Source organism: Lissotriton helveticus, chromosome 11 (assembly GCF_964261635.1).
Source record: "Lissotriton helveticus chromosome 11, aLisHel1.1, whole genome shotgun sequence".
In the NCBI taxonomy this organism is placed as follows: domain Eukaryota; kingdom Metazoa; phylum Chordata; class Amphibia; order Caudata; family Salamandridae; genus Lissotriton; species Lissotriton helveticus.
This window is the reverse complement of record NC_136072.1, coordinates 710,841,127-710,866,073: the sequence shown is the minus strand read 5'-3', so window position 1 is coordinate 710,866,073 and position 24,947 is coordinate 710,841,127. Positions and strand designations below refer to the sequence as shown.

General features: G+C 47.0%; 26 non-coding genes across 26 annotated transcripts; all 26 read right to left on the bottom strand.

Annotated features, from left to right (window-relative positions):
• Window positions 1-232: 232 nt before the first annotated feature.
• On the bottom strand, window positions 233-313 carry TRNAS-CGA (transfer RNA serine (anticodon CGA)). The gene has a single exon. It is a non-coding gene; the product is annotated as a tRNA-Ser (tRNA).
• Window positions 314-1,463: 1,150 nt separating this feature from the next.
• Window positions 1,464-1,545, bottom strand: TRNAS-UGA (transfer RNA serine (anticodon UGA)). The gene has a single exon. It is a non-coding gene; the product is annotated as a tRNA-Ser (tRNA).
• A 1,170-nt stretch (window positions 1,546-2,715) lies between these two features.
• TRNAS-UGA (transfer RNA serine (anticodon UGA)) lies at window positions 2,716-2,797 on the bottom strand. Its single transcript has one exon. It is a non-coding gene; the product is annotated as a tRNA-Ser (tRNA).
• Window positions 2,798-3,328: 531 nt separating this feature from the next.
• Window positions 3,329-3,410, bottom strand: TRNAS-CGA (transfer RNA serine (anticodon CGA)). Its single transcript has one exon. It is a non-coding gene; the product is annotated as a tRNA-Ser (tRNA).
• A 543-nt stretch (window positions 3,411-3,953) lies between these two features.
• TRNAL-CAA (transfer RNA leucine (anticodon CAA)) lies at window positions 3,954-4,035 on the bottom strand. Its single transcript has one exon. It is a non-coding gene; the product is annotated as a tRNA-Leu (tRNA).
• A 544-nt stretch (window positions 4,036-4,579) lies between these two features.
• Window positions 4,580-4,662, bottom strand: TRNAS-UGA (transfer RNA serine (anticodon UGA)). The gene has a single exon. It is a non-coding gene; the product is annotated as a tRNA-Ser (tRNA).
• Window positions 4,663-5,812: 1,150 nt separating this feature from the next.
• Window positions 5,813-5,894, bottom strand: TRNAS-UGA (transfer RNA serine (anticodon UGA)). Its single transcript has one exon. It is a non-coding gene; the product is annotated as a tRNA-Ser (tRNA).
• A 541-nt stretch (window positions 5,895-6,435) lies between these two features.
• Window positions 6,436-6,517, bottom strand: TRNAS-CGA (transfer RNA serine (anticodon CGA)). Its single transcript has one exon. It is a non-coding gene; the product is annotated as a tRNA-Ser (tRNA).
• Window positions 6,518-7,060: 543 nt separating this feature from the next.
• TRNAS-CGA (transfer RNA serine (anticodon CGA)) lies at window positions 7,061-7,141 on the bottom strand. The gene has a single exon. It is a non-coding gene; the product is annotated as a tRNA-Ser (tRNA).
• Window positions 7,142-7,667: 526 nt separating this feature from the next.
• On the bottom strand, window positions 7,668-7,749 carry TRNAS-UGA (transfer RNA serine (anticodon UGA)). Its single transcript has one exon. It is a non-coding gene; the product is annotated as a tRNA-Ser (tRNA).
• Window positions 7,750-8,919: 1,170 nt separating this feature from the next.
• Window positions 8,920-9,001, bottom strand: TRNAS-UGA (transfer RNA serine (anticodon UGA)). Its single transcript has one exon. It is a non-coding gene; the product is annotated as a tRNA-Ser (tRNA).
• A 532-nt stretch (window positions 9,002-9,533) lies between these two features.
• TRNAS-CGA (transfer RNA serine (anticodon CGA)) lies at window positions 9,534-9,615 on the bottom strand. Its single transcript has one exon. It is a non-coding gene; the product is annotated as a tRNA-Ser (tRNA).
• Window positions 9,616-10,159: 544 nt separating this feature from the next.
• On the bottom strand, window positions 10,160-10,241 carry TRNAS-UGA (transfer RNA serine (anticodon UGA)). Its single transcript has one exon. It is a non-coding gene; the product is annotated as a tRNA-Ser (tRNA).
• Window positions 10,242-10,782: 541 nt separating this feature from the next.
• On the bottom strand, window positions 10,783-10,864 carry TRNAS-CGA (transfer RNA serine (anticodon CGA)). Its single transcript has one exon. It is a non-coding gene; the product is annotated as a tRNA-Ser (tRNA).
• A 543-nt stretch (window positions 10,865-11,407) lies between these two features.
• TRNAS-CGA (transfer RNA serine (anticodon CGA)) lies at window positions 11,408-11,488 on the bottom strand. The gene has a single exon. It is a non-coding gene; the product is annotated as a tRNA-Ser (tRNA).
• Window positions 11,489-12,016: 528 nt separating this feature from the next.
• Window positions 12,017-12,098, bottom strand: TRNAS-UGA (transfer RNA serine (anticodon UGA)). The gene has a single exon. It is a non-coding gene; the product is annotated as a tRNA-Ser (tRNA).
• A 539-nt stretch (window positions 12,099-12,637) lies between these two features.
• On the bottom strand, window positions 12,638-12,705 carry TRNAS-CGA (transfer RNA serine (anticodon CGA)). Its single transcript has one exon. It is a non-coding gene; the product is annotated as a tRNA-Ser (tRNA).
• Window positions 12,706-13,234: 529 nt separating this feature from the next.
• TRNAS-UGA (transfer RNA serine (anticodon UGA)) lies at window positions 13,235-13,316 on the bottom strand. The gene has a single exon. It is a non-coding gene; the product is annotated as a tRNA-Ser (tRNA).
• Window positions 13,317-13,857: 541 nt separating this feature from the next.
• Window positions 13,858-13,939, bottom strand: TRNAS-CGA (transfer RNA serine (anticodon CGA)). Its single transcript has one exon. It is a non-coding gene; the product is annotated as a tRNA-Ser (tRNA).
• Window positions 13,940-14,481: 542 nt separating this feature from the next.
• On the bottom strand, window positions 14,482-14,562 carry TRNAS-CGA (transfer RNA serine (anticodon CGA)). The gene has a single exon. It is a non-coding gene; the product is annotated as a tRNA-Ser (tRNA).
• A 524-nt stretch (window positions 14,563-15,086) lies between these two features.
• Window positions 15,087-15,168, bottom strand: TRNAL-CAA (transfer RNA leucine (anticodon CAA)). The gene has a single exon. It is a non-coding gene; the product is annotated as a tRNA-Leu (tRNA).
• A 1,110-nt stretch (window positions 15,169-16,278) lies between these two features.
• TRNAS-UGA (transfer RNA serine (anticodon UGA)) lies at window positions 16,279-16,360 on the bottom strand. Its single transcript has one exon. It is a non-coding gene; the product is annotated as a tRNA-Ser (tRNA).
• A 542-nt stretch (window positions 16,361-16,902) lies between these two features.
• On the bottom strand, window positions 16,903-16,984 carry TRNAS-CGA (transfer RNA serine (anticodon CGA)). Its single transcript has one exon. It is a non-coding gene; the product is annotated as a tRNA-Ser (tRNA).
• Window positions 16,985-17,527: 543 nt separating this feature from the next.
• TRNAS-UGA (transfer RNA serine (anticodon UGA)) lies at window positions 17,528-17,609 on the bottom strand. Its single transcript has one exon. It is a non-coding gene; the product is annotated as a tRNA-Ser (tRNA).
• Window positions 17,610-18,138: 529 nt separating this feature from the next.
• On the bottom strand, window positions 18,139-18,220 carry TRNAS-UGA (transfer RNA serine (anticodon UGA)). Its single transcript has one exon. It is a non-coding gene; the product is annotated as a tRNA-Ser (tRNA).
• Window positions 18,221-19,724: 1,504 nt separating this feature from the next.
• On the bottom strand, window positions 19,725-19,806 carry TRNAS-UGA (transfer RNA serine (anticodon UGA)). The gene has a single exon. It is a non-coding gene; the product is annotated as a tRNA-Ser (tRNA).
• Between the last annotated feature and the right edge of the window lie 5,141 nt (window positions 19,807-24,947).

Genomic DNA, 24,947 nt, shown 5'->3' with positions numbered 1-24,947 from the left:
ACATAAAAAAATTACTCTTTTCGTGACTCGTCAAGATCAGGCAGGACAGGTCCAGACTACGAACCCTTCCGAGCCACCTGCTCTCTAAAACACTTCCTGAGTGTTGAAATTGTCTTAATGTTTACATTTAGTTTGAGTTTTGCTGTTTAACTCTGTTACTTGATGAGGATTGCGTAACGAGAAGTGAACATTTCCTTAACAAACCAAATGGTGTTCATGCAAAATCGCACAAGGCTGCAAGCAGGATTTGGACCTGCGCAGGGAAACCTAATTGATTTCGAGTCCAACGCCTTAACCACTCGGCCATCGCAGCTCCATGATTACGATGTCACTGTTGTCGTATATGAGCCATGCGCTGCTCACGTCAGGCAGAGACCTAAAAAATAAAGTAACATAAGGATGGGGCAGGAACCAGCAGTGCCCTGTTGCCCTCACTTATTTCACATGCTTTCATACAATTAGTAAAAATAGCAACAAGTATCACTCAAAGTGAGTGACAGGGCACAGATGAGCGGTAATCAATGACTGTGCATTTCTACCCTCTTTTCCCTATATTACGACGATGGCAACGGGCCCTTAAGTGTACTCAGAAAGAGTCCAAAAGCCTAAACAAGACACGCTTCATAAATAAAAATTACTCTTTTCCTGACTTGTCTAGATCAGGCAGGACAGGTCCAGACAACGAACCCTTCCGAGCCACCTGCTCTCTAAAACACTTCCTGAGTGTTGAAATTGTCTTAATGTTTACATTTAGTTTGAGTTTTTGCTGTTTAACTCTGTGACTTGATGAGGATTGCGTAACGAGAAGTGAACATTTCGTTAACAAACCAAATGGTGTTCATGCAAAATCGCACAACGCTTCAAGCAGGATTTGGACCTGCGCAGGGAAACCCCATTGATTTCGAGTCCAACACCTTAACCACTCGGCCATCGCAGCTCCATGTTGTCGTATACGAGCCATGCACTGCTCACGTCAGACCGAGACCTAAAAAATAAAGCAATGGAAGGACGGGGCAGGTACCAGCAGTGCCCTGTTGCCCTCACTTATTTCGCATGCTTTCATACAATTAATAGAAATAGCAACACGTATCACTCAAAGTGAGTGACAGGGCACAGATGAGCGGTAATCAATCACTGCACATTTCTACCCTCTTTTCCCTATGTTACGGTGGTGGCAACGGGCCCTTAAGTGTACTCAGAAAGAGTCCAAAAGAATAAACAAGACACGCTTCATAAAAAAATTACTCTTTTCGTGACTTGTCTATATCAGGCAGGACAGCTCCAGACTACGAACCCTTCCGAGCCACCTGCTCTCTAAAACACTTCCTGGGTGAGGAAATTTTCTCAATGTTTACATCTAGTTCGAATTTTTGATGTTTAACTCTGTGACTTGATGAGGATTGACTAACAAGAAGTGAACATTTCCTTAACAAACCAAATGGTGTTCATGCAAAATCGAACGTCGCTGCAAGCAAGATTCGAACCTGCGCAGGGAAACCTCATTGAATTTCAAGTCCAACGCCTTAACCACTCGGCCATCGCAGCTCCATGATTATGATTTCACTGTTGTCGTATATGAGCCATGCGCTGCTCACGTCTGGCCGAGACCTAAAAAATAAAGTAACATAAGGACGGGGCAGGAACCAGCAGTGCCCTGTTGCCCTCACTTAGACCGGTACTGACATTTTTCGATGCCCCCACCAGACAGCTAGTGGTTCAGGCCTCAGTACTATCTAGGATAGATGATGCCAGTGCTCTGCTAGCAGGAACCAACCAGGCGGAACTCAAGCGGCTGCAGAGAATACAGAACGCCGCTGCAAGAGCGGTGGTCGGTCTGCCTAGGAGATGCTCGGTCTCAAAAACATTGCAGGCGCTCCACTGGCTTCCAGTTGCTAGGAGGATCGAGTTCAAGGTGCTCTGCTTGGCTTTTAAAATTTTAAAAGGCACTGCCCCCTCCATATTGATGAATCTTCTGACCCCGTATGTTCCCTCTCGACCCCTGAGATCGATGGGTCAGAATCTGTCTGTTGTTCCACGTTTTCTGTTGAGTAGGATCGGCGGCCGCTCTTTTCGAGTAGTAGCCGCAAAACTCTGGAACTCTCTTCCTGCTGAAACTCGAGCATTGGAAGACCTACTCCAGTTCAGACGTGCTATTAAAACTGTACTTTTTAATAAAAATTTGTGACTTGGCGACTATTTGTAATTGTTGTGTTTACCTTTCTGGGCGCCAGGAGGCCCCTTTGCTGGGGCAGCTGTGCGCGGTATAAAAGCAGTTAACATAACATAACATAACTTATTTCACATGCTTTCATACAATTAATAAAAATAGCAACACGTATCACTCAAAGTGAGTGACAGGGCACAGATGAGCGGTAATCAATCACTGCGCATTTCTACACTCTTTTCCCTATAGTACGGTGGTGGCAACGGGCCCTTAAGTGTACTCAGAAAGAGTCCAAAAGCCTAAACAAGACACGCTTCATAAAAAAAAATGACTCTTTTCCTGACTTGTCTAGATCAGGCAGGACAGGTCCAGATTACAAACCCTTCCTAGCCACCTGCTCTCTAAAACACTTCCTGGGTGTAGAAATTGTCTCAATGTTTACATCTAGTTTGAGTTTTTGCCGTTTAACTCTGTGACTTGATGATGATTGCATAACGAGAAGTGAACATTTACTTAACTAAACCAAATGGAGTTCATGCAAAATCTCATGTCGCTACAAGCAGGATTCGAACATAAGCGGGGAAACCCCATTGGATTTCAAGTCCAACACCTTAACCACTCGGCCATCACAGCTGCGTGAGTATGATGTCACTGTTGTCGTATACGAGCCATGTGCTGCTCACATCAGGCCTAGACCTAAAAATTAAAGGACGGGCACGTACCTGCAGTGCCCTGTCTCCCTCACTCTTTTCGCATGCTTTCATACAATTAATAAAAATAGCAACATACATCACTCAAAGTGAGTGACAGGGCACAGATGAGCGGTAATCAATCACTGCCCATTCCTACCCTCTATTCCCTATATTACGGCGCTGGGAATGGGCCCTTAAGAGTACTCAGAAAGAGTCCAAATGCCTAAACAAGACTAGCTACATAAAAAAATTACTCTTTTTGTGACTCGTCAAGATCAGGCAGGACAGGTCAAGACTACGAACCCTTCCGAACCACCTGCTCTCTTAAACACTTCCTGCGTGTTGAAATTGTCTTAATGTTTACATTTAGTTTGAATTTTTGCTGTTTAACTCTGTGACTTGATGAGGATTGACTAACGAGAAGTGAAAATTTCCTTAACAAACCAAATGGTGTTCATGCAAAATCATGCGTCGCTGCAAGCAGGATTCGAACCTGCGCAGGGAAACCCCATTGGCTTTCGAGTCCAACGCCTTAACCACTCGGCCATCGCAGCTCCATGAGTATGATGTCCCTGTTGTCGTATATGAGCCATGCGCTGCTCGCGTCAGACCGAGACGTCAAAAATAAAGTAACCGAAGGAAGGGCCAGGTACCAGCAGTGCCCTGTTGCCCTCACTTATTTCACATGCTTTCATACAATTAATAAAAATAGCAACATGTATCACTCAAAGTGAGTGACAGGGCACAGATGAGCAGTAATCAATCACTGCGCATTTCTACCCTCTTTTCCCTATATTACGGCGGTGGCAACGGGCCCTTAAGTGTACTCAGAACGAGTCCAAAAGCCTAAACAAGACACGCTTCATAAATAAAAATTACTCTTTTCCTGACTTGTCTAGATCAGGCAGGACAGGTCCAGACTACGAACCCTTCCGAGCCACCTGCTCTCTAAAACACTTCCTGAGTGTTGAAATTGTCTTAATGTTTACATTTAGTTTGAGTTTTTGCTGTTTAACTCTGTGACTTGATGAGGATTGCGTAATGAGAAGTGAACATTTCCTTTACAAACCAAATGGTGTTCATGCAAAATCACACGACGCTGCAAGCAGGATTCGGACCTGCGCAGGGAAACCCCATTGGATTTTGAGTCCAACGCCTTAACCACTCGGCCATCGCAGCTCCATGAGTATGATGTCACTGTTGTCGTATATGAGCCATGCGCTGCTCACGTCAGGCCGAGACCTAAAAAATAAAGTAACATAAGGACGGGGCAGGAACCAGCAGTGCCCTGTTGCCCTCACTTATTTCACATGCTTTCATACAATTAATAAAAATAGCAACACGTATCACTCAAAGTGAGTGACAAGGCAAAGATGAGCGGTAATCATTCACTGCGCATTTCTACCCTCTTTTCCCTATATTACGGCGGTGGCAACGGGCCCTTAAGTGTACTCAGAAACAGTCCAAAAGCCTAAACAAGACACGCTTCATAAAAATAATTTACTCTTTTCCTGACTTGTCTAGATCAGGCAGGACAGGTCCAGACTACAAACCCTTCCTAGCCACCTGCTCTCTAAAACACTTCCTGGGTGTAGAAATTGTCTCAATGTTTACATCTAGTTTGAGTTTTTGCCGTTTAACTCTGTGACTTGATGAGGATTGCATAACGAGAAGTGAACATTTACTTAACTAAACCAAATGGTGTTCATGCAAAATCTCATGACGCTGCAAGCAGGATTCGAACCTACGCGGGGAAACCCCAATTTGATTTCAAGTCCAACGCCTTAACCACTCGGCCATTGCAGCTGCGTGAGTATGATGTCACTGTTGTCGTATACGAGCCATGCGCTGCTCACATCAGGCCGAGATCTAAAAATTAAAGTAACGGAAGGACGGGGCACGTACCAGCAGTGCCCTGTCTTCCTCACTTATTTCGCATGCTTTCATACAATTAATAAAAATAGCAACACGCATCACTCAAAGTGAGTGACAGGGCACAGATGAGCAGTAATCAATCACTGAACATTTCTGCCCTCTTTTACCTATATTACGGCTCCGGGAATGGGCCCTTAAGTGTACTCAGAAAGAGTCCAAAAGCCTAAACCAGACACGCTACATAAAAAAATTACTCTTTTCGTGACTCGTCAAGATCAGGCAGGACAGGTCCAGACTACGAACCCTTCCGAGCCACCTGCTCTCTAAAACACTTCCTGAGTGTTGAAATTGTCTTAATGTTTACATTTAGTTTGAGTTTTTGCTGTTTAACTCTGTTACTTGATGAGGATTGCGTAACGAGAAGTGAACATTTCCTTAACAAACCAAATGGTGTTCATGCAAAATCACACGAGGCTGCAAGCAGGATTCGGACCTGCGCAGGGAAACCTAATTGATTTCGAGTCCAACGCCTTAACCACTCGGCAATCGCAGCTCCATGTTGTCGTATACGAGCCATGCGCTGCTCACGTCAGACCGAGACCTAAAAAATAGAGCAACGGAAGGACGGGGTTGGTACCAGCAGTGCCCTGTTGCCCTCACTTATTTCGCATACTTTCATACAATTAAAAAAATAGCAACACGTATCACTCAAAGTGAGTGACAGGGCACAGATGAGCGGTAATCAATCACTGCACATTTCTACCCCCTTTTCCCTATATTACGGTGGTGGCAACGGGCCCTTAAGTGTACTCAGAAAGAGTCCAAAAGAATAAACAAGACACGCTTCATTAAAAAAAATTACTCTTTTCGTGACTTGTCTATATCAGGCAGGACAGCTCCAGACTACGAACCCTTCCGAGCCACCTGCTCTCTAAAACACTTCCTGGGTATGGAAATTGTCTCAATGTTTACATCCAGTTTGAGTTTTTGCCGTTTAACTCTGTGACTTGATGATGATTGCATAACGAGAAGTGAACATTTACTTAACTAAACCAAATGGTGCTCATGCAAAATCTCATGACGCTGCAAGCAGGATTCAAACCTAAGCGGGGAAACCCCATTGGATTTCAAGTCCAACACCTTAACCACTCGGCCATCACAGCTGCATGAGTATGATGTCACTGTTGTCGTATGCGAGCCATGCGCTGCTCACATCAGTCCGAGACCTAAAAATTAAAGTAACGGAAGGACGGGGCACGTACCAGCAGTGCCCTGTCTCCCTCACTCATTTCGCATGCTTTCATACAATTAATAAAAATAGCAACACGCATCACTCAAAGTGAGTGACAGGGCACAGATGAGCAGTAATCAATCACTGCACATTCCTCACCTCTTTTCCCTATATTACGGCGCTGGGACCGGGTCCTTAAGTGTTCTCAGAAAGAGTCCAAAAGCCTAAACAAGACACTCTACATAAAAAAAATTACTCTTTTCGTGACCTGTCAAGATCAGGCAGGACAGATCCAGACTACGAACCCTTCGAACCACCTGCTCTCTACAACACTTCCTGAGTGTTGAAATTGTCTTAATGTTTACATTTAGTTTGAGTTTTTGCTGTTTAACTTTGTGACTTGATGAGGATTGCGTAACGAGAAGTGAACATTTCCTGAACAAACCAAATGGTGTTCATGCAAAATCACCCGATGCTGCAAGCAGGATTCGAACCTGCGCAGGGAAACCCCATTGAATTTCGAGTCCAACACCTTAACCACTCGGCCATCGCAGCTCCATGATTACGATGTCACTGTTGTCGTATATGAGCCATGCGCTGCTCACATCAGGCAGAGACCTAAAAAATAAAGTAACATAAGGATGGGGCAGGAACCAGCAGTGCCCTGTTGCCCTCACTTATTTCACATGCTTTCATACAATTAGTAAAAATAACAACAAGTATCACACAAAGTGAGTGACAGGGCACAGATGAGCGGTAATCAATGACTGTGCATTTCTACCCTCTTTTCCCTATATTACGACAATGGCAACGGGCACTTAAGTGTACTCAGAAAGAGTCCAAAAGCCTAAACAAGACACGCTTCATAAATAAAAATTACTCTTTTCCTGACTTATCTAGATCAGGCAGGACAGGTCCAGACAACGAACCCTTCCGAGCCACCTGCTCTCTAAAACACTTCCTGAGTGTTGAAATTGTCTTAATGTTTACATTTAGTTTGAGTTTTTGCTGTTTAACTCTGTGACTTGATGAGGATTGCGTAACGAGAAGTGAACATTTCCTTAACAAACCAAATGGTGTTCATGCAAAATCGCACAACGCTGCAAGCAGGATTCGGACCTGCGCAGGGAAACCCCATTGATTTCGAGTCCAACACCTTAACCACTCAGCCATCGCAGCTCCATGTTATCGTATACGAGCCATGCACTGCTCACGTCAGACCGAGACCTAAAAAATAAAGCAACGGAAGGACGGGGCAGGTACCAGCAGTGCCCTGTTGCCCTCACTTATTTCGCATGCTTTCATACAATTAATAGAAATAGCAACACGTATCACTCAAAGTGAGTGACAGGGCACAGATGAGCGGTAATCAATCACTGCACATTTCTACCCTCTTTTCCCTATGTTACGGTGGTGGCAACGGGCCCTTAAGTGTACTCAGAAAGAGTCCAAAAGAATAAACAAGACACGCTTCATAAAAAAATTACTCTTTTCGTGACTTGTCTATATCAGGCAGGACAGCTCCAGACTACGAACCCTTCCGAGCCACCTGCTCTCTAAAACACTTCCTGGGTGAGGAAATTTTCTCAATGTTTACATCTAGTTCGAATTTTTGCTGTTTAACTCTGTGACTTGATGAGGATTGACTAACAAGAAGTGAACATTTCCTTAACAAACCAAATGGTGTTCATGCAAAATCGAACGTCGCTGCAAGCAAGATTCGAACCTGCGCAGGGAAACCTCATTGAATTTCAAGTCCAACGCCTTAACCACTCGGCCATCGCAGCTCCATGATTATGATTTCACTGTTGTCGTATATGAGCCATGCGCTGCTCACGTCTGGCCGAGACCTAAAAAATAAAGTAACATAAGGACGGGGCAGGAACCAGCAGTGCCCTGTTGCCCTCACTTAGACCGGTACTGACATTTTTCGATGCCCCCACCAGACAGCTAGTGGTTCAGGCCTCAGTACTATCTAGGATAGATGATGCCAGTGCTCTGCTAGCAGGAACCAACCAGGCGGAACTCAAGCGGCTGCAGAGAATACAGAACGCCGCTGCAAGAGCGGTGGTCGGTCTGCCTAGGAGATGCTCGGTCTCAAAAACATTGCAGGCGCTCCACTGGCTTCCAGTTGCTAGGAGGATCGAGTTCAAGGTGCTCTGCTTGGCTTTTAAAATTTTAAAAGGCACTGCCCCCTCCATATTGATGAATCTTCTGACCCCGTATGTTCCCTCTCGACCCCTGAGATCGATGGGTCAGAATCTGTCTGTTGTTCCACGTTTTCTGTTGAGTAGGATCGGCGGCCGCTCTTTTCGAGTAGTAGCCGCAAAACTCTGGAACTCTCTTCCTGCTGAAACTCGAGCATTGGAAGACCTACTCCAGTTTAGACGTGCTATTAAAACTGTACTTTTTAATAAAAATTTGTGACTTGGCGACTATTTGTAATTGTTGTGTTTACCTTTCTGGGCGCCAGGAGGCCCCTTTGCTGAGGCAGCTGTGCGCGGTATAAAAGCAGTTAACATAACATAACATAACTTATTTCACATGCTTTCATACAATTAATAAAAATAGCAACACGTATCACTCAAAGTGAGTGACAGGGCACAGATGAGCGGTAATCAATCACTGCGCATTTCTACACTCTTTTCCCTATAGTACGGCGGTGGCAACGGGCCCTTAAGTGTACTCAGAAAGAGTCCAAAAGCCTAAACAAGACACGCTTCATAAAAAAAAATGACTCTTTTCCTGACTTGTCTAGATCAGGCAGGACAGGTCCAGATTACAAACCCTTCCTAGCCACCTGCTCTCTAAAACACTTCCTGGGTGTAGAAATTGTCTCAATGTTTACATCTAGTTTGAGTTTTTGCCGTTTAACTCTGTGACTTGATGATGATTGCATAACGAGAAGTGAACATTTACTTAACTAAACCAAATGGAGTTCATGCAAAATCTCATGTCGCTACAAGCAGGATTCGAACATAAGCGGGGAAACCCCATTGGATTTCAAGTCCAACACCTTAACCACTCGGCCATCACAGCTGCGTGAGTATGATGTCACTGTTGTCGTATACGAGCCATGTGCTGCTCACATCAGGCCTAGACCTAAAAATTAAAGGACGGGGCACGTACCTGCAGTGCCCTGTCTCCCTCACTCTTTTCGCATGCTTTCATACAATTAATAAAAATAGCAACATACATCACTCAAAGTGAGTGACAGGGCACAGATGAGCGGTAATCAATCACTGCCCATTCCTACCCTCTATTCCCTATATTACGGCGCTGGGAATGGGCCCTTAAGAGTACTCAGAAAGAGTCCAAATGCCTAAACAAGACTAGCTACATAAAAAAATTACTCTTTTTGTGACTCGTCAAGATCAGGCAGGACAGGTCAAGACTACGAACCCTTCCGAACCACCTGCTCTCTTAAACACTTCCTGCGTGTTGAAATTGTCTTAATGTTTACATTTAGTTTGAATTTTTGCTGTTTAACTCTGTGACTTGATGAGGATTGACTAACGAGAAGTGAAAATTTCCTTAACAAACCAAATGGTGTTCATGCAAAATCATGCGTCGTTGCAAGCAGGATTCGAACCTGCGCAGGGAAACCCCATTGGATTTCGAGTCCAACGCCTTAACCACTCGGCCATCGCAGCTCCATGAGTATGATGTCCCTGTTGTCGTATATGAGCCATGCGCTGCTCGCGTCAGACCGAGACGTAAAAAATAAAGTAACCGAAGGAAGGGGCAGGTACCAGCAGTGCCCTGTTGCCCTCACTTATTTCACATGCTTTCATACAATTAATAAAAATAGCAACACGTATCACTCAAAGTGAGTGACAGGGCACAGATGAGCAGTAATCAATCACTGCGCATTTCTACCCTCTTTTCCCTATATTACGGCGGTGGCAACGGGCCCTTAAGTGTACTCAGAACGAGTCCAAAAGCCTAAACAAGACACGCTTCATAAATAAAAATTACTCTTTTCCTGACTTGTCTAGATCAGGCAGGACAGGTCCAGACTACGAACCCTTCCGAGCCACCTGCTCTCTAAAACACTTCCTGGGTATGGAAATTGTCTCAATGTTTACATCCAGTTTGAGTTTTTGCCGTTTAACTCTGTGACTTGATGATGATTGCATAACGAGAAGTGAACATTTACTTAACTAAACCAAATGGTGCTCATGCAAAATCTCATGACGCTGCAAGCAGGATTCAAACCTAAGCGGGGAAACCCCATTGGATTTCAAGTCCAACACCTTAACCACTCGGCCATCACAGCTGCATGAGTATGATGTCACTGTTGTCGTATGCGAGCCATGCGCTGCTCACATCAGTCCGAGACCTAAAAATTAAAGTAACGGAAGGACGGGGCACGTACCAGCAGTGCCCTGTCTCCCTCACTAATTTTGCATGCTTTCATACAATTAATAAAAATAGCAACACGCATCACTCAAAGTGAGTGACAGGGCACAGATGAGCAGTAATCAATCACTGCACATTCCTCACCTCTTTTCCCTATATTACGGCGCTGGGACCGGGTCCTTAAGTGTTCTCAGAAAGAGTCCAAAAGCCTAAACAAGACACTCTACATAAAAAAAATTACTCTTTTCGTGACCTGTCAAGATCAGGCAGGACAGATCAAGACTACGAACCCTTCGAACCACCTGCTCTCTACAACACTTCCTGAGTGTTGAAATTGTCTTAATGTTTACATTTAGTTTGAGTTTTTGCCGTTTAACTTTGTGACTTGATGAGGATTGCGTAACGAGAAGTGAACATTTCCTGAACAAACCAAATGGTGTTCATGCAAAATCACCCGATGCTGCAAGCAGGATTCGAACCTGCGCAGGGAAACCCCATTGAATTTCGAGTCCAACGCCTTAACCACTCGGCCATCGCAGCTCCATGATTACGATGTCACTGTTGTCGTATATGAGCCATGCGCTGCTCACATCAGGCAGAGACCTAAAAAATAAAGTAACATAAGTATGGGGCAGGAACCAGAAGTGCCCTGTTGCCCTCACTTATTTCACATGCTTTCATACAATTAGTAAAAATAGCAACAAGTATCACACAAAGTGAGTGACAGGGCACAGATGAGCGGTAATCAATGACTGTGCATTTCTACCCTCTTTTCCCTATATTACGACAATGGCAACGGGCACTTAAGTGTACTCAGAAAGAGTCCAAAAGCCTAAACAAGACACGCTTCATAAATAAAAATTACTCTTTTCCTGACTTATCTAGATCAGGCAGGACAGGTCCAGACAACGAACCCTTCCGAGCCACCTGCTCTCTAAAACACTTCCTGAGTGTTGAAATTGTCTTAATGTTTACATTTAGTTTGAGTTTTTGCTGTTTAACTCTGTGACTTGATGAGGATTGCGTAACGAGAAGTGAACATTTCCTTAACAAACCAAATGGTGTTCATGCAAAATCGCACAACGCTGCAAGCAGGAATCGGACCTGCGCAGGGAAACCCCATTGATTTCGAGTCCAACACCTTAACCACTCAGCCATCGCAGCTCCATGTTATCGTATACGAGCCATGCACTGCTCACGTCAGACCGAGACCTAAAAAATAAAGCAACGGAAGGACGGGGCAGGTACCAGCAGTGCCCTGTTGCCCTCACTTATTTCGCATGCTTTCATACAATTAATAGAAATAGCAACACGTATCACTCAAAGTGAGTGACAGGGCACAGATGAGCGGTAATCAATCACTGCACATTTCTACCCTCTTTTCCCTATGTTACGGTGGTGGCAACGGGCCCTTAAGTGTACTCAGAAAGAGTCCAAAAGAATAAACAAGACACGCTTCATAAAAAAAAATGACTCTTTTCGTGACTTGTCTATATCAGGCAGGACAGCTCCAGACTACGAACCCTTCCGAGCCACCTGCTCTCTAAAACACTTCCTGGGTGAGGAAATTTTCTCAATGTTTACATCTAGTTTGAATTTTTGCTGTTTAACTCTGTGACTTGATAAGGATTGACTAACAAGAAGTGAAAATTTCCTTAACAAACCAAATGGTGTTCATGCAAAATCGAACGTCGCTGCAAGCAGGATTCGAACCTGCGCAGGGAAACCCCATTGAATTTCAAGTCCAACGCCATAACCACTCGGCCATCACAGCTGCATGAGTATGATGTCACTGTTGTCGTATGCGAGCCATGCGCTGCTCACATCAGTCCGAGACCTAAAAATTAAAGTAACGGAAGGACGGGGCAGGTACCAGCAGTGCCCTGTTGCCCTCACTTATTTCGCATACTTTCATACAATTAATAAAAATAGCAACACGTATCACTCAAAGTGAGTGACAGGGCACAGCTGAGCGGTAATCAATCACTGCACATTTCTACCCTCTTTTCCTTATATTACGGTGGTGGCAACGGGCCCTTAAGTGTACTCAGAAAGAGTCCAAAAGCCTAAACAAGACACTCTACATAAAAAAATTACTCTTTTTGTGACTCGTCAAGATCAGGGAGGACAGGTCCAGACTACGAACCCTTCGAACCACCTGCCCCTTAAACACTTCCTGAGTGTTGAAATTGTCTTAATGTTTACATTTAGTTTGAGTTTTTGCTGTTTAACTCTGTGACTTGATGAGGATTGCGTAACGAGAACTGAACATTTCCTTAAGAAACCAAATGGTGTTCATGCAAAATCGCCCGATGCTGCAAGCAGGATTCGAACCCCATTGAATTTCGAGTCCAACGCCTTAACCACTCGGCCATCGCAGCTCCATGTTGTCATATACGGGCCATGCACTGCTCACGTCAGACCGAGACCTAAAAAATAGAGCAACGGAAGGACGGGGCAGATACCAGCAGTGCCCTGTTGCCCTCACTTATTTCGCATACTTTCATACAATTAATAAAAATAGCAACAAGTATCACTCAAAGTGAGTGACAGGGCACAGATGAGCGGTAATCAATCACTGCACATTTCTACCCTCTTTTCTCTATATTACGGTGGTGGCAACGGTCCCTTAAGTGTACTCAGAAAGAGTCCAAAAGAATAAACAAGACACGCTTCATAAAAACAAATTACTCTTTTCGTGACTTGTCTATATCAGGCAGGACAGCTCCAGATTACGAACCCTTCCGAGCCACCTGCTCTCTTAAACACTTCCTGGGTGTGGAAATTGTCTCAATGTTTACATCTAGTTTGAGTTTTTGCCGTTTAACTCTGTGACTTGATGATGATTGCATAACGAGAAGTGAACATTTACTTAACTAAACCAAATGGTGCTCATGCTAAATCTCATGACGCTGCAAGCAGGATTCGAACCTAAGCGAGGAAACCCTAGTGGATTTCAAGTCCAACGCCTTAACCACTCGGCCATCACAGCTGCGTGAGTATGATGTCACTGTTGTCGTATACGAGCCATTGGCTGCTCACATCAGGCCGAGACCTAAAAATTAAAGTAACGGAAGGACGGGGCACGTTCCAGCAGTGCCCTGTCTCCCTCACTCATTTCGCATGCTTTCATACAATTAATAAAAATAGCAACACGCATCACTCAAAGTGAGTGACAGGGCACAGATGAACGGTAATCAATCACTGCACATTCCTACCCTCTTTTCCCTATATTACGGCGCTGGGAATGGGCCCTTAAGAGTACTCAGTAAGAGTCCAAATGCCTAAACAAGACACGCTACATAACAAAATTACTCTTTTTGTGACTCGTCAAGATCAGGCAGGACAGGTCCAGACTACGAACACTTCCGAACCACCTGCTCTCTAAAACACTTCCTGAGTGTTGAAATTGTCTTAATGTTTACATTTAGTTTGAGTTTTTGCTGTTTAACTCTGTGACTTGATGAGGATTGCGTAACGAGAAGTGAACATTTCCTTAACAAAGCAAATGGTGTTCACGCAAAATCGCCCAATGCTGCAAGCAGGATTCGAACCTGCGCAGGGAAACCCCATTGAATTTCGTGTCCAATGCCTTAACCACTCGGCCATCGCAGCTGCGTGAGTATGATGTCACTGTTGTCGAATACGAGCCATGCGCCGCTCACATCAGGCCGAGACCTAAAAATTAAAGTAACGGAAGGACGGGGCACGTACCAGCAGTGCCCTGTCTCCCTCACTTATTTCGCATGCTTTCATACAATTAATAAAAATAGCAACACGCATCACTCAAAGTGAGTGACAGGATACAGATGAGCAGTAATCAATCACTGCACATTTCTGCCCTCTTTTCCCTATATTACGGCTCTGGGAATGGGCCCTTAAGTGTACTCAGAAAGAGTCCAAAAGGCTAAACAAGACACGCTACATAAAAAAATTACTCTTTTCGTGACTCGTCAAGATTAGGCAGGACAGGTCCAGACTACGAACCCTTCCGTGCCACCTGCTCTCTAAAACACTTCCTGAGTGTTGAAATTGTCTCAATGTTTACATTTAGTTTGAGTTTTTGCCGTTTAACTCTGTGACTTCATGAGGATTGCCTAACGAGAAGTGAACATTTACTTAACTAAATCAAATGGTGTTCATGCAAAATCGCACGACGCTGCAAGCAGGATTCGGACCTGCGCAGGCAAACCCCATTGATTTCGAGTCCAACACCTTAACCACTCGGCCATCGCAGCTCCATGTTGTCGTATACAGCCATGCACTGCTCACGTCAGACCGAGACCTAAAAAATAAAGCAACGGAAGGACGGGGCAGGTACCAGCAGTGCCCTGTTGCCCACACTTATTTCGCATGCTTTCATACAATTAATAAAAATAGCAACACGTATCACTCAAAGTGAGTGACAGGGCACAGATGAGTGCTAATCAATCACTGCACATTTCTACCCTCTTTTCCCTATATTACGGTGGTGGCAACGGGCCCTTAAGTGTACTCAGAAAGAGTCCAAAAGAATAAACAAGACACGCTTCATAAAAAAAATTACTCTTTTCGTGACTTGTCTATATCAGGCAGGACAGCTCCAGACTTCGAACCCTTCCGAGCCACCTGCTCTCTGAAACACTTCCTGGGTGTGGAAATTGTCTCAATGTTTACATCTAGTTTGAGATTTTGCGGTTTAACTCTGTGACTTGATGATTGCATAACGAGAAGGGAACATTTACTTAACTAAACCAAATGGTGTTCATGCAAAATCTCATGACACTGCAAGCAGGATTCGAACCTGCGCAGGGAAACTCCATTGAATTTTGAGTCCAACACCTTAACCACTCGGCCATCGCAGCTCCATGATTAGGTTGTTACTGTTGTCGTATATGAGCCATGCGCTGCTCACGTCAGGCCGAGACCTAAAAAATAAAGTAATATAAGGATGGGGCAGGAACCAGCAGTGCCCTGTTGCCCTTAATTATTTCACATGCTTTCATACAATTAATAAAAATAGCAACACGTATCACTCAAAGTGAGTGACAGGGCACAGATGAGCGGTAATCAATCACTGCGCATTTCTACCCTCTTTTCCCTATATTACGGCGGTGGCAACGGGCCCTTAAGTGTACTCAGAAAGAGTCCAAAAGCCTAAACAAGACACGCTTCATAAATAAAAATTACTCTTTTCCTGACTTGTCTAGATCAGGCAGGACAGGTCCAGACTACGAACCCTTCCGAGCCACCTGCTCTCTAAAACACTTCCTGAGTGTTGAAATTGTCTTAATGTTTACATTTAGTTTGAGTTTTTGGTGTTTAACTCTGTGACTTGATGAGGATTGTGTAACGAGAAGAGAACATTTCCTTAACAAACCAAATGGTGTTCATGCAAAATCGCACGACGCTGCAAGCAGGATTCGGACCTGCGCAGGGAAACCCCATTGATTTCGAGTCCAACACCTTAACCACTTGGCCATCCCAGCTCCATGTTGTCGTATACGAGCCATGCACTGCTCACGTCAGACCGGCAGTGCCCTGTTGCCCTAACTTATTTCGCATGCTTTCATACAATTAATAAAAATAGCAACACGTATCACTCAAAGTGAGTGACAGGGCACAGATGAGCGGTAATCAATCACTGCACATTTATACCCTCTTTGCCCTATATTACGGTGGTGGCAACGGGCCCTTAAGTGTACTCAGAAAGAGTCCAAAAGAATAAACAAGACACGCTTCATAAAAAAAATTACTCTTTTCGTGACTTGTCTATATCAGGCAGGACAGCTCCAGACTACGAACCCTTCCGAGCCACCTGCTGTCTAAAACACTACCTGGGTGTGGAAATTGGCTCAATGTTTACATCTAGTTTGAGTTTTTGCCGTTTAACTCTGTGACTTGATGATGATTGCATAACGAGAAGTGAACATTTACTTAACTAAACCAAATGGTGCTCATGCAAAATCTCATGGCGCTGCAAGCAGGATTTGAACCTAAGCGGGGAAACCCCATTGGATTTCAAGTCCAACACCTTAACCACTCGGCCATCTCAGCTCCATGAGCATTATGTCACTGTTGTCGTATATGAGCCATGCGCTGCTCACGTCAGACCGTGACCTAAAAAACTAAAGTAACCGAAGGAAGGGGCAGGTAGGAGCAGTGCTCTGTTGCCCTCACTTATTTCGCTTGCTTTCATACAATTAATAAAAATAGCAACACGTATCACTCAAAGTGAGTGACAGGGCACAGATGAGCAGTAATCAATCACTGCGCATTTCTACCCTCTTTTCCCTATATTACGGCGCTGGGACCGGGCCCTTAAGTGTACTCAGAAAGAGTCCAAAAGCCTAAACAAGACACTCTACATAAAAAAAATTACTCTTTTAGTGACTCGTCAAGATCAGGCAGGACAGGTCCAGACTACGAACCCTTCGAACCACCGGCTCTCTAAAACACTTCCTGAGTATTGAAATTGTCTTAATGTTTACATTTAGTTTGAGTTTTTGCTGTTTAACTCTGTGACTTGATGAGGATTGCGTAACGAGAAGTGAACATTTCCTTAACAAACCAAATGGTGTTCATGCAAAATCGCCCGATGCTGCAAGCAGGATTCGATCCTGCGCAGGGAAATCACATTGAAGTTCGAGTCCAACGCCTTAACCACTCGGCCATCGCAGATCCATGAGTATGAGCTCACTGTTGTCGTATATGAGCCATGCGCTGCTCACGTCAGGCCGAGACCTAAAAAATAAAGTAACATAAGGACGGGGCAGGAACCAGCAGTGCCCTGTTGCCCTCACTTATTTCACATGCTTTCATACAGTTAATAAAAATAGCAACACGTATCACTCAAAGTGAGTAACAGGGCACAGATGAGCGGTAATCATTCACTGCGCATTTGTACCCTCTTTTCAATATATTACGACGGTGGCAATGGGCCCTTAAGTGTACTCAGAAAGAGTCCAAAAGCCTAAACAAGACACGCTTCATAAAAAAAAATACTCTTTTCCTGACTTGTCTAGATCAGGCAGGACAGGTCCAGGCTACAAACCCTTCCTAGCCACCTGCTCTCTAAAACACTTCCTGGGTGTAGAAATTGTCTCAATGTTTACATCTAGTTTGAGTTTTTGCCGTTTAACTCTGTGACTTGATGAGGATTGCATAACGAGAAGTGAACATTTACTTAACTAAACCAAATGGTGTTCATGCAAAATCTCATGACGCTGCAAGCAGGATTTGAACCTACGTGGGGAAACCCCATAGGATTTCAAGTCCAACGCCTTAACCACTCGGCCATCGCAGCTCCATGTTGTCGTATACGAGCCATGCGCTGCTCATGTCAGACCAAGACCTAAAAAATAAAGCAACGGAAGGACGGGGCAGGTACCAGCAGTGCCCTGTTGCCGTCACTTATTTTGCATGCTTTCATACAATTAATAAGAATAGCAACACGTATCACTCAAAGTGAGTGACAGGGCACAGATGAGCGGTAATCAATCACTGCACATTTCTACCCTCTTTTCCCTATATTACGGTGGAGGCAACGGGCCCTTAAGTGTACTCAGAAAGAGTCCAAAAGAATAAACAAGACAAGCTTCCTAAAAAAAAAATTCTATTTTCGTGACTTGTCTATATCAGGCAGGACAGCTCCAGACTACGAACCCTTCCGAGCCACCAGCTCTCTAAAACACTTCCTGGGTGTGGAAATTGTCTCAATGTTTACATCTAGTTTGAGTTTTTGCCGTTTAACTCTGTCACTTGATGATGATTGCATAGCGAGAAGTGAACATTTAATTAACTAAACCAAATGGTGTTCATGCAAAATCTCATGATGCAGCAAGCAGGTTTCGAACCTAAGCGGGGAAACCCCATTGGATTTCAAGTCCAATGCCTTAACCACTCGGCAATCACAGCTGCATGAATATGATGTCACTGTTGTCGTAGACGAGCCATGCGCTGCTCACATCAGGCCGAGACCTAAAAATTAAAGTAACTGAAGGACGGGGCACGTACCAGCAGTGCCCTGTCTCCCTCACTCATTTCGCATGCTTTCATACAATTAATAAAAATAGCAACACGCATCACTCAAAGTGAGTGACAGGGCACAGATGAGCGGTAATCAATCACTCCACATTCCTATCCTCTTTTCCCTATATTACGGCGCTGGGAATGGGCCCTTAAGAGTACTCAGAAAGAGTCCAAATGCCTAAACAAGACACGCTACATAAAAAAATTACTCTTTTTGTGACTCCTCAAAATCAGGCAGGACAGGTCCAGACTACGAACCCTTCTGAACCACCTGCTCTCTTAAACACTTTCTGAGTGTTGAAATTGTCTTAATGTTTACATTTAGTTTGAATTTTTGCTGTTTAACTCTGTGACTTGATGAGGATTGACTAACGAGAAGTGAAAATTTCCTTAACAAACCAAATGGTGCTCATGCAAAATCGTACGTCGCTGCAATCCGGATTCAAAAATGCACAGGGAAACCCCTTTGGATTTCGAGTCCAACACCTTAACCACTCGGCCATCGCAGCTCCATGAGTATGATATCACTGTTGTCGTATATGAGCCATGCGCTGCTCACGTCAGACCGAGACCTAAAAAATAAAGTAACTGAAGGAACGACTGGACAACAACGCACACAACAGCAAGGAACTCTTCAACATCGTGAAAGAGCTCTCCAACCCCAACGCCGGAAACAACGACATCACCCCTTCGCAAGACCTCTGCAACTCCCTCGCCTCCTACTTCTACAACAAGATCGCGGACATTCACAACAGCTTCAGCACCCAACCGACGCACGCCACAACGGAACCACCGCCCCCCACCACCACCCTCCGCGCCTGGACCCCGATCAGCACCGAAGACACCATCCGCACGATGAACTCCATCCACTCCGGATCTCCAACAGACCCCTGCCTTCACCACGTCTTCAACAAAGCCGACGCTGTCATCGCACCCCACCTGCGGGACATCATCAACACCTCCTTCGACATCGCCACCTTCCCGGAAAGCTGGAAGCACGCCGAACTCAGCGCTCTACTCAAGAAACCATCAGCCGACCCCACCGACCTCAAGAACTACCGCCCCATTTCTACCCTCTTTTCCCTATATTACGGTGGTGGCAACGGGCCCTTAAGTGTACTCAGAAAGAGTCCAAAAGAATAAACAAGACACGCTTCATAAAAAAAATTACTCTTTTCGTGACTTGTCTATATCAGGCAGGACAGCTCCAGACTACGAACCCTTCCGAGCCACCTGCTCTCTAAAACACTTCCTGGGTGTGGAAATTGTCTCAATGTTTACATCTAGTTTGAGTTGTTGCCGTTTAACTCTGTGACTTGATGATGATTGCATAACGAGAAGTGAACATTTACTTAACTAAACCAAATGGTGTTCATGCAAAATCTCATGACGCTGCAAGCAGGATTCGAACCTAAGCGGGAAAACCCCAGTGGATTTCAAGTCCAACGCCTTAACCACTCGGCCATCACTGCTGCGTGAGTACGAAGTCACTGTTGTCGTATACGAGCCATGCACTGCTCACATCAGGCCGAGACCTAAAAATTAAAGTAAAGGAAGGACGGGGCACGTACCAGCAGTGCCCTGTCTCCCTCACTCATTTCGCATGCTTTCATACAAATAATAAAAATAGCAACACGCATCACTCAAAGTGAGTGACAGGGCACAGATGAGCGGTAATCAATCACTGCACATTCCTACCCTCTTTTCCCTATATTACGGCGCTGGGAATGGGCCCTTAAGAGTACTCAGAAAGAGTCCAAATGCCTAAACAAGACACGCTACATAAAAAAATTCCTCTTTTTGTGGCTCGTCAAAATCAGGCAGGACAGGTCCAGACTACGAACCCTTCTGAACCACCTGCACTCTTAAACACTTCCTGAGTGTTGAAATTGTCTTAATGTTTACATTTAGTTAGAATTTTTGCTGTTTAACTCTGTGACTTGATGAGGATTGACTAACGAGAAGTGAAAATTTCCTTAACAAACCAAATGGTGCTCATGCAAAATCGTACGTCGCTGCAATCCGGATTCAAAAATGCTCAGGGAAACCCCATTGGATTTCGAGTCCAACACCTTAACCACTCGGCCATCGCAGCTCCATGAGTATGATGTCACTGGGGGCGTGGCTAAGCGCGCAATGGCGACGGACGTGCCTGGGTAGAGCTCCGAGAGAGACTCCCCTGCCACAGGCCATTTCTCCCTAGTTTTTGCCCTCTACACCTTGCTATTACTGTCGAGTGCCTGTTAAGAACTTCCCTGCTGGCTGCCGGAGTTTGGGATGGCCGACTTGCTCGGGGCCGCTCTGGTGACGACGGGCGCTCCCTACCTGACCGGCCCTCGCTGCGGAGTGGCGTGAAGAGCTGGGATAGACCGGGGATCCAGCCGGCCCTCTGGGCCCACCGGAGCGAGCTGCTGTTTTGTGCCCGGATCGGTGTGGAAGTGCCCCCCCCCTCGCTGCAGCAATCAAGTGGTGCGGCCGGAGGCTTCTCTGAGGGCTTCATCGGAGTGCCTTTCTAGCTGCCCGGGTGTTGGCCGTCCCGGCCCACCATCGACGGACCCACGGACCGGTGGCCCCTGGTCCCGGCTTTTGCACCTAACTGAGTCTGGGGATGCGGCCTACCTTGCGGGCCCAGAGCTGAAGGTGGCAGTCGATTGTAGGCGGCGATCTGGGGGAACATGGTGAGATGCACCTAATCGGCCCCCCGCCCCCACGGACCTACTAGTAATGAGGTGCAGGACTGGATTCCTGGGACATTAGATGCTACGAGGAGAGACTGCCCGGGACTGGGGGTGAGGCCTGCGCGCTGGAGCTGGCGCCGGCGTGGGACACTGGGGACATGCGAGACCGGCGCGGCACCGACTGGTGGCCCTACGTGGCGACGGCGGCGGAGGTGGTGAGCAGCGGACACTGGCGACTCAGAGGCACCCAGGTATTGTGTGGGTCAGAACTGAGCGAGATGAGAAGGCTGGTGAGTCGCGGCGCTTCCCCCCTCCCCCCCATTGACTTACAGTGACTGCGACGTCTTGTCGAGCCCTTGTTGAGACCAGCACAGGGGAGGGGGCTGAGAGCTTGTGCTGCCCGGACGACACCTGAAGGCTTGGCCTGCTGCGGAGGTACCCCTGGCGGCATGCCGCTGGCCCTGAACTGTCCTGGCAACTGGACCCTACCCCGTTGCGCCGTCGCGTGGGGGTAGCAGCGGACCTTGCCCACATCTTGCCCTGCCCACGGTGCTTGCTCACGCACGCAGCGTGCTATCATAGCTACAGGCTACTTGAGTAGGACAGTGATATTCACGAGTCCATCGGGGGATCTATGTAGCCCTGGGAGTGTACCTGTCTTGACTGCTTGGGCCTGCTCTGCCCCTTCCCCCTTCCACCGGGCCCTGCGCCACTTGTGCCGCAGTGGGTCTCTTTGCATTGCTCAACCGCCGGCCACGTCACGACTGCTCATGTCGGGGGGACCTAAAACAAGAGCTGTGACAGGCAACACACAGGTGAAGGGTAAAATGGCGAAGCAGGCGGAGAGGGATCACACTGCCTCCAAACTGGACACAATGCTGGCGGCCATGGAAAGGCTTGAGGAATCGATGCAACAAACCCGTGCCTCTTTGGAGTCTAAAATTGATAGCGTGGCTATAGACATGACGCATCTCCGAGCAGATCATAAAAAACTGTCTGAGAGGACAACGACACTGGAGACCACGGTAACAGACCTGACACCCAAAATATCCCAGATGGATAAACATGTACAGAATCTCCTCAACAGGGTGGACTTCCTGGAGGATCGAGAGGAAGATGCGGAAGGGCGGGCAAGACGGAACAACATCCGCATCGTGGGTCTGCCGGAATGGTGGGAGCCCCGGGAGGCGCCGGAACACGTGGAGAGGTGGATCAGAGACATTCTCCCGGAAGGTACCCTCTCGCAACACTTTGTGATAGAGCGCGCTCACCGCGTGCCCTCTAAACCCCCCCTGAGGGCTCCAATCCTCGGCCCATGCTCATCCGAGTTCTGAACTATAGGGATCGGGACACTGTCCTGCGGGAGGTCAGGAAGTTAGGGGAGGTCAGGGTGGACAACGCCACGATTATGTTCTTCCCGGACTATACAATTCAGGTACAGCGGCAGCGGCACTCTTTTCTGGACGTTAAGCAGCGACTCCGCCGCATGGCACTCAAATACTCCCTATTATTCCCTGCCCGCCTACGAGTTGTAGCACAGGATAAAATGTACTTCTTCAACACCCCGGAGGCTGCTGAGACCTGGCTGGACTCTGGAGTTGTCCCGGATCCGGGTGGCCCACCCATGAGATCCTGTCGTGGAGGAGGTGCTCGACGTCGCCGGCGCAGAAGACACTCGACGGCGAGCTCGGTGCATCCTGAGGCGAACATTGGCCCTACCCCTGAACACCGCAATGAGGAGCAGCAGGAAGCTATCCGTAGAGTGGCGGAAATTAGCGGTTCGCAACCGGACGCCCCGGCTGCGGGTGCCAGTCCTAGTGCCGTGGGGAGTGATGATGAATATATATATGGCCTGCCAGACTCCCAGGTATCAGTTGAACTCCCGGATGTCACACCACAGACAGCTGATTTACTGAATTAATACTGTTACAGGCTCACTGGCAGCTACGATAAGGAGTACGACGCTTTCCTGCAACTTAAGTGCCTCTGCAATTATTGTCGACCGGGATGACTCTGATGTTGTCTTGGTGGACACGGGGTAGAAGCCTGGCTTCGGACATACTGGCCCTGAATGCTGGGCAGACTGTTGGCCCATGATTACTGGGGGCCTTGTTTCTGGAGGGTCTCAACGGGGGATGTGGATGTGCCACCCCACGGTGGTAAGTCTTTACACGTGACCTGTCTGCAGTGACTGCGGGATCATTGCCGCCTTATTGATGCCTGGAACAGTGCACCTCTACAGACGTTGGGCTGTGTGATATTGGATGCCTGTGGCATGGGTGGAGCGCCCATGACATTACTGCATGTATCATAAGTGCATTCAAAATTCGTGCTTAGTGAACCCCCCTTCTTTCTTATAGAACTCACGAACAGTTAGTGCTCATTAGAGCGTTTGGACAACGGCATGGTTTGCAGTTGACCTTTTGGCATTGTTATTATGTTTTTTGAGGTTACAGGTCTGGTGCAACGTTCCCCTCCCCCTAATGTGTGCAGAAGAGCTGATGCGAATCACTGGGCAAAGTGTGTGATATTCCGTGACGATCTGAACTGGTGGGTCATAGCTTGTGGTGCGGCCGGTGGGTGGGGGCGCTGGGTGGAGGGGAAGAAATGTTGTAATGGCTGTGGTTAAATTTTGCACTTGGAATGTACGCGGTATGCACACCCCCTCACGTCGCTATCAGGTGTACTCGTACCTCAAGCGGCACCAGGTACAGATAGCACTATTGCAAGAGACGCACCTGACGGAACCGGAGACACATACACTGCGCCGCCGTTGGAGGGGGCAAATATATGCTACAGGTTACTCGGCCTTCGCGCGTGGGTCTCTCATATGGATTCGCCCGGGGGTCCCTTTTGCCATGACACATAGCAACATAGATAAGGACGGCAGGTATGTGTTCCTTCAGGGCAACCTAGACGGCCAACACATTGCCCTGGCATCTATTTACGCTCCCAATGTCGACCACGGACGCTTCCTCACACACTTATCGGCGGCGATTGCGGCATGGCCAGGGATACCGCTTCTGCTAGGGGGCGACTATAATTGTGTCCTGGATGTTGTGTTAGATAGATCTGCCCCTCCTTTGGCGCATGCGACAATACACGGTACGGCGCGCACATTTGCTGACTGGGCGACACAATGGGACCTTACTGACGCTTGGCGCAGCCGCCACCCTACCACACGGACTCACTCGTACTATTCGGGCGCTCATGCGTTACATGTCAGGCTCAATAGTTTTATGCTGACCAGCGACCTCTTGCCCTTAGTCACTGACTCCCACTACCTGGGTCGCACTCATTCGGACCACAACCCACACACACTTGACTTTGCCTGGGTGCACCCGCACCCACCGGTGCCCACGTGGCGCCTCCAGCCGGATATCTTGCTGGATGTTCCCTTTCGGGAACTGCTCTCGAATCGTGTCTTGCAGTACTTTGAAGACAACACTGATACCGCATCCACCCCGCAGGTTGAATGGGATGCATTCAAGGTGGTAGTGAGGGGGCATTGCTTGGGAGCACAGGCCGGATTGCGACGTCAGGTGGACAGGGAACTGACGCATTTGGAGACGACACTGCTATCGGGCGAACGGGAGGCAGTGGGAGGGGATGACTCGAACTTGCTGGACACTCGCGGAAAGCACACGCAACTCCTTGAGAGACTGAAAAACTTGAATTATGCAGCACACTCTGCGTGCGTACATCATGCTGGTGATAAAGCTGGCAAACTTTTGTCCTGGCTGGTCAGGAGAGACACCCAAACGTTACCGGTGATGTCGATCCGCACTACACAGGGCGAGGTGGTCTACACGAGGCATTTTCGAGTCACTACAGATCCTTGTATTGTACTCGCCTGAGAGTCACCACAGTGGAGATTGCGGAGTATTTATCAGGCGTCCTATTGCCGGCGGTCACTAATGCGCAGAGTGAGGAAC